An 11,012-nucleotide genomic window follows, 5' to 3' on the forward strand; every position below is an offset into this window, starting at 1 on the left:
AAATGGAAATGGCTAAATGTTGAGTCTTGAATGATCATGCCACCATCCCTAATGCTTCAAATGATGTTTCCCAAAATTTCCCTGCAACCAAAATAAACTTAATCAGCTTAGAAAACCCAAATTAGCACAATTACGAACTTCCGACCAAATTAAGCAGAATTCGGAAAACGGGGAAATAACAGACAATTAAAAACAATTCCCTGGTTTATTTAAGTGCAATAAACTAAATATAGTTCAATAAATAACCACTCATCACGCGGCCCATACAAATTTGATTGCATATGAGAAATGCAATATAGCTAGGGAATGACTCCTAGGTCGTCTCTCAAGGACCAAATGTGGTTCGAGAATTAGGTCACACACGAAGTGGGGGGTTTGAAAGTGTTCTTGCAAGGAAAATTAAATTAAAATAAAACTAGAAATGAAATATAACCAAACATAATTGAAAACATTAAAATAACTAAACAAAGCATGAAGCCTGAACGGTCCTACATATGACCGAATGGTTCTACATTGAGACTAAACGGTCTTTAAAACAAGATTAGTAAACTAATTAAAATGCAGTAGATAATAAAGAAACATTTGCCGTGTTATCCTAACACAACACTTAAGCTAAAGAAATAAAATGCTATTCATCACGAAATCAACAATTAAAAAGAAAACCCTAACAGTAAAGCAAGATAAATGAGCAAGGTGCTTCCATTAATGCATTAAAAATTATCAGTGCAAGCTTAAAGTTAAATCAAGTAAAGCACCATAAAACAAAAAAAAACAAACAACAAATTAAAAATAATGCATGACATTGAAAATAAAGTGAGAAATCAACTAAACTACTTCATTCTAGAAGAAAAAGTGGGAAACTTCTAAAAAAAAATCAACTGTGTGCTTCCCTAAAATTAAAGCACCGTGTTGCTAGCAAATTAAATGCATGCTACATGTAAAATAAATTGCATCACACACCCGTGAATGCTGCACCATTTCCAATCATTCATCTCATCTTATCTTTAAAACAACCAAAACACCGTGTGCTCTTTTCTCCCATCATATTTAGACCATCACGAGCTGCACCTACTTCTCCAAAGAAATGAATTATTTCCTCTCCTAAAATCACAACCGTACAACTCCTATTCCCATATAATCTCCTCTTTATCTTTAAAATCTAGTGTGCAGCTTAACAAACACATTCAACCCCACTAAAAGCAAAGAAAAAAAAAACTGAATGCACCGCATGCTCTAAGAGTAAATCACCACTTCATTTGCTAGATTTAATCTTGCTGAATAAAATTCTACAACTCCTTTTTTTTTTCAATTGAAATCAACGCCGCTTCAAGCATTCCAGCCAACACACCACTTCCTTCAATTAATAAAACTCGTGCAACAAATTGAAAGTAGCGTCACCCTGAGTTTTCCCCACTTTAATTGGAATGTGCTGAAATAATAAAACTACAATGCTAAGTGCTAAATCAATTGAAGCAGCAAGTAAATCACCAAAATAAAATTAAGGAGCTCTCCTTCATTCAAAATTGAAAAGAAAACCGTGAGTGACATTCCCAGTTTTTCTCCAAAGAACGTTCAGAAGCAAAAGCAAAAAAAATGTGTGACGGCTGTATGGATTCCCAGCACCGTATTCCCTTTTTTTTCTTCTTAGTTCTTTGCCTTTCTCCAAAGAAAAAGTTCCCTCAACGTTCCAGCCAAATCTCCTTAAAGTGAATCGGCAGCTGAAGCAAAACTCAGGTTCCCAGACCTTCTCCAAAAGTGACGGCTGCTGCAAAGTGTAGGGCACCGTCCCAGCCCTTGCACCACATATCCAAAAGCTCCCAAGAGAATTGTTCCAGACCAAAAAAAAACTCAAGTTACGGCTCCTTATCTTCATCCATAATCTAACATGGTTGGCATTTTTTCAAAGAAAATTACAATGCACAAAATACGTTCCAGCCACACTATGAATATGCCGAGAGTAAAAGAAATGGTGCCCTCCAAAATCTCTCAATGTGACGGCTGGTAGGTCTTTGCTAAGGCCAAATGTCTTCAAAAATTAGGATGGGGTCCACCCAAAAACCCTAGGGTAAGACATGTGTCTCACAAAGTTGGGCTTCTACAAAATTGCCACTATGGCCCATGATGGAAAGAGTTTGTCTAAAAAGTTCTAACAATTAAAATTACAATACAATTAAAATTTAAAATGTCTAAATGGAGAGTCTTGAATTTATTTGGTGTCCTCCAAATGTCCCAAATTGTGTTTCCAAAATTTTCCTCAAAATAATAATGCAAATAATTAGCCGAGAAAATTCAAATTAATTAAAATTAGAATTTCCAGTCAAATTAAGCATAATTAGGAAAAACGGGAAAATACTGGACAATTAAGCACAATTCCCTGATTAATTCTAGGACAATAAACTAAGTGAAATCAATAAAATATCGACTCATCAAGGATGATGAGAAGAAGCCTGTGATCATTTCTACCTCCCTTGATTCTGTTCAAGATGAGAAGTTGCTTGATGTGCTGAGGAGGCACAAGAAGGCCATTGGGTGGAGTTTGGCTGACATACCTGGTATTAGCCCATCCACATGCATGCATAGAATTCTTTTGGAGGATGGGGGCAAAGCCAGTGAGACAGCCACAGAGAAGGCAAAACCCCGTGATCATGGACGTGATTAAGAAGGAGGTGACGAAGCTTTTGCAAGCTGGGATCATCTACCCTATTTCAGACAGTTAGTAGGTGAGCCCCGTCCATGTTGTGCCTAAGAAGACTGGCCTCACTGTTGTGCCTAAGAAGACTGGCCTCACTGTTGTGCCTAAGAAGACTGGCCTCACTTGCATGCGAGAGGTGCGATCTTTTCTTGGACATGCAGGTTTCTACAGGCGCTTCATCAAGGATTTCAGCAAGAAGGCGCTTCCCTTGTCCAGAATGCTGCAAAAGGACATCGACTTTGAGTTTGATGACAGGTGCAAGCAGGCGTTTGAGTGCCTGAAGGAAGCTTTGACCACCACTCCGATCATTCAGGCACCAGATTGGACAGCCTCATTCGAGCTCATGTGTGACGCATCAAATTATGTCTTCGGAGCTGTCCTGACACAAAAGATTAACAAGCTGCCTAGAGTGATCTACTACGCCTCACGCACTTTGGATGCTGCCCAAGCAAACTACACTATGACTGAGAAAGAGTTGTTGGCAATTGTTTTTGCCCTTGATAAATTTAGGTCGTATTTGCTTGGATCGCCTGTTATTGTGTATACTGACCATGCAGCTCTGAAGTTTCTATTGAAGAAGGCTGAGTCAAAGCCAAGATTGATCAGGTGGATGCTACTGCTCCAGGAGTTTGACTTGCAGATTAAAGACCGGAGTGGAGCACAGAACTTGGTTGCAGATCAGCTCAGGAGGATTGAGAGAGCTGGGGATCAGGCTCATGTGTTGCCCATCCAGGATGACTTTCCTGATGAAAGTTTGTTAATGATTTCACCGATTGAATCGGCGGAATAGAAGAGATCTCCATTTTTTACCGGTGAACGGGACGAGAACAGAGTTTCAATCGGGAAAAGGATGAGTTATGGTGAGGGAAGACGAATAAGAGAAATGGATCGGTGAGAAGACTTACGGCGGAGCTCTGGCGAGAGAAAATGAGGTCTGTGAAGTGAATCGCGTGAGAACCGCTCTCGAATGTGGAAACCCTAGACGGTGAGATTGTGGCTTCGAGAGAGAAATGAATCGAATCGCGCAAATGATATGTTGATTAATGTGGAGAGTGAATGAGAGGAATGCGCTGTCGTGGCAGTGATAATCCACGAGTCTGACGCAGAGTGGTGTAGGTGTTTAGGTGGAGGAGTGAGAAAATGATGGTAGAAAATGAGAGAATGGTAAGTGTGAGATGGAAGGTGGCTAGAGGAGATCCTTTGGGATTCTCTAGTCTTGACTTTCAAGGTAGAATTGCTCTGGAGTAATTCTCAACAGTAAACAATTCAATTATCTCAAAAGTNAAGTACAATAAGGTAGGCATGACTATTTATAGGACTAGAGGTCCTGCATGCCTAACACAATACAAAATACATCAAAGAAATACTAAACTAAAGAAATTGGGCTTGGGCCCCGCGTATCACTATACTTCCCCCATTTCTTTGTTTCGAAGCTCATACAATAACCTAAGTGAAAAAAAAACCATGATCACCTGAACCTTAGGAATTTTGGAGCTTCAGAATTGTTTTGGGAATAAGTGTGGTCTCTTAGGAGTTGCAGATGAATTGGCTAGTGAGTACTCTTCTTGCGGTTGCACTGTAAATATCATGTATCTTGTTTTTTGAATTGGGTGTTGAATAGAAAAAAAAAGAGAGACAAAATGAAGAAAAAAGAGAGAAAAAATACAGAAAAACTTTTGTGAATAATGGAGTCAAGAAGAGGATGGAATTAGAGGTTGTGAGTGTGTTTGAATGTATTTACACTTGTTTCCCAGTGCTCCTCTGTTCCTTATGGTTTGTAGCTTCTTATCCAGATGTATCCTCCCTTGTCCTTGGCCCCATTACAACCATGAAAAGACCTTTTGATTTGAACATGCGTATGTGCTTGAGTGTTGATATTAAAGGCTTGCCAAGTCTATTTGTGTTTGCTTTCTTGAGTGCATTGAGTGACATTGATGTACCTTAAACACTTGAGAGAAACACTGATTGTGTACATCTGTGAGGCTCTGTTGCTTTTCATTCATCTCTTGAACTAATTGACTGTTTTCCATGTACTGAACTGTTTGGATGATTCTCTGAGTATCTGCTTTCATTGACTCTGTGTAGGATTCTGCCTATGCCCTTCACTGTCCAGATTTTGTGAGAACTGTGCAAGTCTATGTCTGTCCTTGTGAGTCTTTGTCGTCTGTCTGTTGAGTCCGTGTCACTTCCTGATGTCCTCAGTACTGTTCCCTGTTTTGCGTCTTGATTTTGCCCAGGAGTGCAAAAGACTAAGTGTGGTCTATTTTGATGAGTCGATATTTTATACCATTCACTTAGTTTTTTGCGCCGAATTGTGCTTAATTCTTAGTTATTGTGTCATTTTCACCATTTGGGCTTAATTAGACCAATAATTCTTATTTTAATTAATTTGAATTAATTGAGCTTAATTATTCCTATTTTTATTTTTCAGGGAAAGTTTGGAATCACACTGTGAGACTTTTGGAAGGCACCAATTAAGTGAAGACTCTCCACAAAACAATTTAGAATTAATTTAGCTTAGCTTAGCTTAGTAATTTAGAATTTGTAGATGAACTTTTGTATTGTGGGCTAATTTTGTTATAATAGACTAAGCCCAACAGAAAAATGGTGACATGGCCCTAGGTTTTCCTTTAGAGGTGGACCCCACCACTTGGTCAAAATTCTCAAACCTAGGAATTCTCAAGAGAGTCGTCATTTTGATATTCAGACTTTTAGCTTGGACACAGAGATTTCTTGGCTCACGGTCCTTCGACAATGGGATGTGGTTAACGATTTTATTACATGAATGAATGAGAGCACATTTTTCCTTTTCCTTTGATTTATGGGCTGCAACATTTTCTTTAGCATTTTTTTTTATTTGCTACCAATGTTGATTGATTGGAAATATTTCACTTTGAGTGTGCTCACGGTTACCACATTTGAAAGTCACCACTTGGTGAATGAAGTTCACGTTGATGACTGAATGACAAGCCACCACTTGGTTTTTTTAGTTTTTGCTGGAACATTTTTTTTTATGCTTAATCATTGAGCGCTGGTGGTATTTGGTGGTATTTGAAGGAGCATTTATTTTCACTTTATTTTGAGAAGCAGACGGTGATTTAGCAAGGATGGGATGGTGATTTAAATTGGGATGCAAGAGGTGATTTGATTGAAGGACTTTCGGTGGAGCATAATGCAGCCAATTAATTGTGAGAAGTTCATATGTTTTGCAGAATGGTGCAGGGATGGTACGGTGGCTTACGTAAAGTGGTTTTGCTTTTATTTTTCTTTTTGGATTGATAGCTACCAAGGTCTGCACGGTGATGGGAGGAAAGAATTGTAATCAAAATGCTTTTGGGTCTTTATTTCCTTTAAAAAGAAAAGAAAGGGTTGGAGGTGATGCACGTGATGGCTTGGTAATTGTTGAATTTGAGAGCACCAACCTCACTGCCAAGAGGTTAATTCTTTAGGCCATTTGCAATTAAATTTTACTTGGTAGATATAGTAGGTCACGTGAATGTGTAGGACAAGCATGTTTGATTACTTCTTTGTTTTGAATTAATTTACTTAGTAGGATTAGTTGTTTTTCACTTCTTTAATTTAGTTTTGCATCTAATTTAATTTAACTTTGTTGGATAGTTGTTTGTCACATTGTTGGGGTCCAGTATTTGATATTTAAATGTTGTCTAAGGTTTTTCATAGTGTTAGTTTAATTACCATGCTAGCTCAAATTGGTTTGTTTGCATCTGTGTTATATTGAATTCTTTAATTTCTGCAAAAACCTTTCAAACCCCCCCCCCTTTTTTGTGTTAGACTCGATTCTCGAACCGCTAAATTGGTCTACTGGAGACGACCTAGGGGTCATTCCCTAGCTATACTGCATTCCAAATATGCAATTAAATTTGTATGGGTCGCGACACCCATCAAATTTTGACATTGACAAAGGACGAACAATTCATCTTGACATGAATGAGGAACCACTCCGACCTGGCATAAAGGTGAAGTACAAGAAGAAGGAGTGGGTAGTGAAAGAACTGAAAGAGAAAGGAGTGGTGGAGATTGAAGCACCATATTCCAGACGTACCAAGAAGGTGGACAGAAGGAAGTTGGGGAGTTGGTATACCCATGACACTGTTAAGTCCTTGGCAAGTGTACCAGACCATTATCAAGTAATATAAAATGGGTAAGTCCAAGTATCGTTTACCAAAGGACTCTTAGGCCTTAACTTTCGTGTAACCTAATTTCGTAAGACTTGAGAAAAGAATTAAATTTAGGTTTTTGAATGCAAACGAAAATAAACATGCAAGATGCAGTGAATCAATTGGCTAGAAAAGGCTATGGATGAATGGAGTTGTTGGGGTTTACAATTTCATCTTATCCACCCTCTAATATCTACTTTTCTTATCTAATTCGTTTATTTATCAAATTGCCATACAAACTTTCTTGGTCTACCCTTAACCCAATCTCTTGGCGAAAAGAGCCTATTACTAATTACCGGCTTGCTATGTCTAGCCTCCCCTAGTAACTAATATTGCATGATAAACGGAAGCAAAATACAATTGATCATCCTACCCCTATCTCTAGGCGATATTAGCATAATCAAGGAATTCCCCCTAGTTCATGACATTACTGTACGTCTCCGTATCATTAAAGGCACATAACATTTACCGAATGAGTTGCCAGGGACTGTTGACTGCCCTCTCATTCTAGTGTATGTTTGATTCGTCCATATGCCCCTTCCACTGGAAGCTTGCCAGGACCATACTGGGAGAGGCTAGGCTTTGATACCATTTTTACCCATCCCTAAATTACTCCAGGCTAAGCACGCTTAACCATGGAGTTCTTATGGGTTAGGCTACCTAAAAGCGAATGCATTTGTTGATGAGTAGCCAAATTAGTTCCTTTAAGCTATCCTTCAACTGTATAGTCCCATAACTATACAGTCTCTAGATCCCTCTCATTCTGGTATATGTTCGATTCGTCCATGTGCCCCTTCCACTAGAAGCTTGCCAAGAGCCGCTCCTTGTTTGTGCCCCTAGCACCGACGATCACTCCCTGTACTCGTCAATGCCCGGGTGTCATAGAACAACTCAACGCCCAAAACTGTCGCTCAGCGTCCAAAAACTGCCGCTCAGCGCTCAAAACTGCCGCTCAACGCTCTGGTCAACATTCTGGTCAACTGGTTGACTTTTTTGGTTGACTAGTTGACTTTTCTGGTTGACTGGTTGACTTTTCTAGATTCTGGTTGACTTTTCTGCACCGCAACCATTTGATACTTCAACCTTTCTTTCAATTCATTCCAAAAACCTACAAAAATCAAGGGAAATCAAGCATAAAACCAAGAAAACCAACTTTGACTCTCTTGTTCACTAACTTAAGAAAAATGCATGATTTCAAGCTAATTTTAAGCCATAAAGGGTGTGATTTAATATCAAAATCAAGTATGAAAATAACTGTTTTTCAACCGTTATCAGACACCAACATGAAGGAGAAGATGTGATTTGCTGGAGGGATTAATATGTGTTGTAAAACATAAGGAGGGCAGATTTGACACCTTTGGGCCAACAAGATCCAGAGTTGCGCTACTACTGTGAGTAGCAGGACACCCTTGGGGCATCCGTCCCTGATCACCTATTTGTGCCAGCAGGCTGGGGTGGATACTTCTGTTCCACCATTTGAGAGGCCCAGGAAGGCCATAGATGTCTCCTATTATCGACATTTGTAAATTAAAGTAATAAAATGTGATCAGTAGTGGAAAATTAATGGATGATGGAACACTTCTAGATACCTAAAACTAAATAAAAAATGAATGTGAAACTCACTGAAAACTCAAAATGCTCGAAATCACACTTTAAAACTATTTGGCAGCAAAGTCCAATTTTGACAGCTTTTGACAGGATATGCACTTCATGGTTTAAGAACCAATTTTAAGTTATATATTCATGGTTTAAGATGCAATTTTGAGTTATATATAAAATGAATTCATGAAAACTACTAAAATCACTAGTATAATGCAGATGAAATGTGTATAACACTTAATAACACAAGAATCATAGAATCACTACTCAAACCAAAGTTGGCAGCAAAAAACCAATGTTACATGACAACACTTTTGACAAAAAAAATGAATCACCTAATCTACTATGCAGCACTTGTTAATTTGAAAATAAGAAGATGCAAACATGTGTATATTGGTCCTAATTGACTACGGGAACAAGGAATTAAACTAAAACTACCCTAGAATTGAAATCCTCATTCTAACCTAGACTGTAAAACTAAAATAACTAGAAAGGTAAGATCGTTGAGACCACTAAACNACCNAAGGCTNCTAATGTCTTAAGNCCACAATGCTTAAAGCCTCATTCTGTTTCTGCAAATCCCAAAAGAAATAGACCGATCAACTTCCTATTCTTCTTGCAATGATACTGCTGATCTCAAGATCAACTTGGTATATATAAGCGAAACAAACTATTTAAGTTACAAACTAAGCAGATAAGAAATAATCATTATTGGTTTACACAGTCAAATTTTTAAAAGGCTACACAATTACACAATTACAAAATAAGCAGATAAGCAAAAAAAATACAAACAAACTACACAATTACAATCTCCGTGTAACACAAATCTAAGCTCAATATGAAGCTAGAAACTGGTATTCGCCATTTGGAAGCAAAGATCCATCTACTTCCAATTATTAGATCCAGTAAAACAAGCAACTTTCAGTGTATTACGAAATAGAAAACTCTTAAAAATATAACCCAACAAAATCTCTAGGTATAAACTAAGTGAAATTGAGAAAGGGAAAACAAACCTAGAGTCAAGGAATGGGATTTCTTGGACGGGAAAAGAAACCACCAAGGCCACAGAGTGAGGGTTCTCAGAGACGATTGTCAGCATTGCTGGAGGAGACGAGAAAACGGCCGCCCCTAGTGCGTCGTAGAGGAGGAGTGTTTTCAGAGCAATATAAAAGCACAGTGTGGTGGGCGTTGGTGGAGGAGACGAGAAAATGGCGGACCCTAGGGCTTCACAGAGGAAGAGTGTTCTCAGAGCAAGAAAAGCACGGCGTGGTGGGCGTTGGTGGAGGAGACGAGAAAATGGCGGCCCCTAGTGCGTCGCAGAGGAGCAGTGTGAAAAGCACGGTGTGGAGGATCGAGAGTTTAGAGAGGAAGAGAGGATCGAGAGTGTGAGAGTGTGAGAGTGAGACTGAACAGATGAGAGGACCCAGAGTCTGAGAGTACGTGAAAGAGAGAAAATTTGAGAGGTAGAGATATTAACATATTATAACGTAAATCTATCTACGTAATAATATCTTTTAACTTATTTACAAGTTTGCCACCGCATTTTTATATTATGACTGATCTACAAAATTACATCATAATAGGTCTTAAATGTCTTACTTTTATTACGATTTTACCACTGATACAACCTATTATGATGGATAACTTTTGTACGTCATAATAGCCTCGTCATAAAAAGCTATTTTTCTACTAGTGAGAATAGAAATTGCTCCATTAAAAATGAATTAATTCTACTCTACTGCAGCTATGAATCAGCGCCTACTTCCTAGTGTTGTCTGCTCCATCAATTTGAAAACCAATTCAATGCCTCCCATCTAATCTCCGCACAAATGCATTTTAAAAGAGAAGAATACATTACTTCAATCAAGAGAGGCCGACTGCAGCATTTCACACAAATAAAAAAAAAACGTAAATAATTTCTTCATTCAATAAAGAGAATAAAACAAAACACTACACCCAAAATGGAAATGAAATAGCAAAAGTGTTTCTTCATTCAGCAAGCAAACGAAACAGTGAATCCCATCATCCAAAATCCAAATACATAGACATGGTTCCCCGCCAAGAAAGAAAACGTTACAGCACCTAAATATTTTTCTTCGAGAGAACTTGAATTCTTTTCACCAAGTGTCGGTTGCTCTTTTAGCAAGGGAGTGTGTCCTCCTAAATAAGGTGGGGTCCACCATCTTTGCAAAACCCTAGGTGCCATGTCATGTTTCCTATATGGGCTCAAACTATTTTGCCAAAATTTGGCCCAATGTTTACAAATTTAATTAAAAACTATCTAGACTACTAAGTTTCAAAGTAATTAAATTTGAAATGTCTATGACAAGAGTCTTGAGTTATTTTGTCTCCCTCCCAATGCTCCAAATTGTTTGTCCAAATTTTTCCCTGAAAATAATAATGCAAATAATTAGCTCAGAAAATTCAAATTAATTAAAATTAGAATTTCTAGTCAAATTAAGCATAATTAGGAAAAACGGGAAAATACCGGACAATTAAGCACACTTCCCTGATTAATTCTAGCACAATAAACTAAGTGAAAT

At 38.2% G+C, this 11,012-nt stretch overlaps 1 protein-coding gene across 1 annotated transcript in view; it reads left to right on the forward strand.

Moving 5' to 3' along the window:
• LOC106763054 (probable protein disulfide-isomerase A6) overlaps nucleotides 1-5,510 on the forward strand; it is a 24,426-nt gene extending 18,916 nt beyond the window's left edge. The window contains exon 7 of the mRNA XM_022782118.1: nucleotides 5,124-5,510. The gene's annotated coding sequence lies outside the window, so the exon portion shown is untranslated. The remainder of the gene's footprint in view (nucleotides 1-5,123) is intronic.
• The last annotated feature ends 5,502 nt before the right edge of the window (nucleotides 5,511-11,012 follow it).

This window comes from Vigna radiata, chromosome 6, assembly GCF_000741045.1.
Source record: "Vigna radiata var. radiata cultivar VC1973A chromosome 6, Vradiata_ver6, whole genome shotgun sequence".
NCBI classification, from domain to species: domain Eukaryota; kingdom Viridiplantae; phylum Streptophyta; class Magnoliopsida; order Fabales; family Fabaceae; genus Vigna; species Vigna radiata.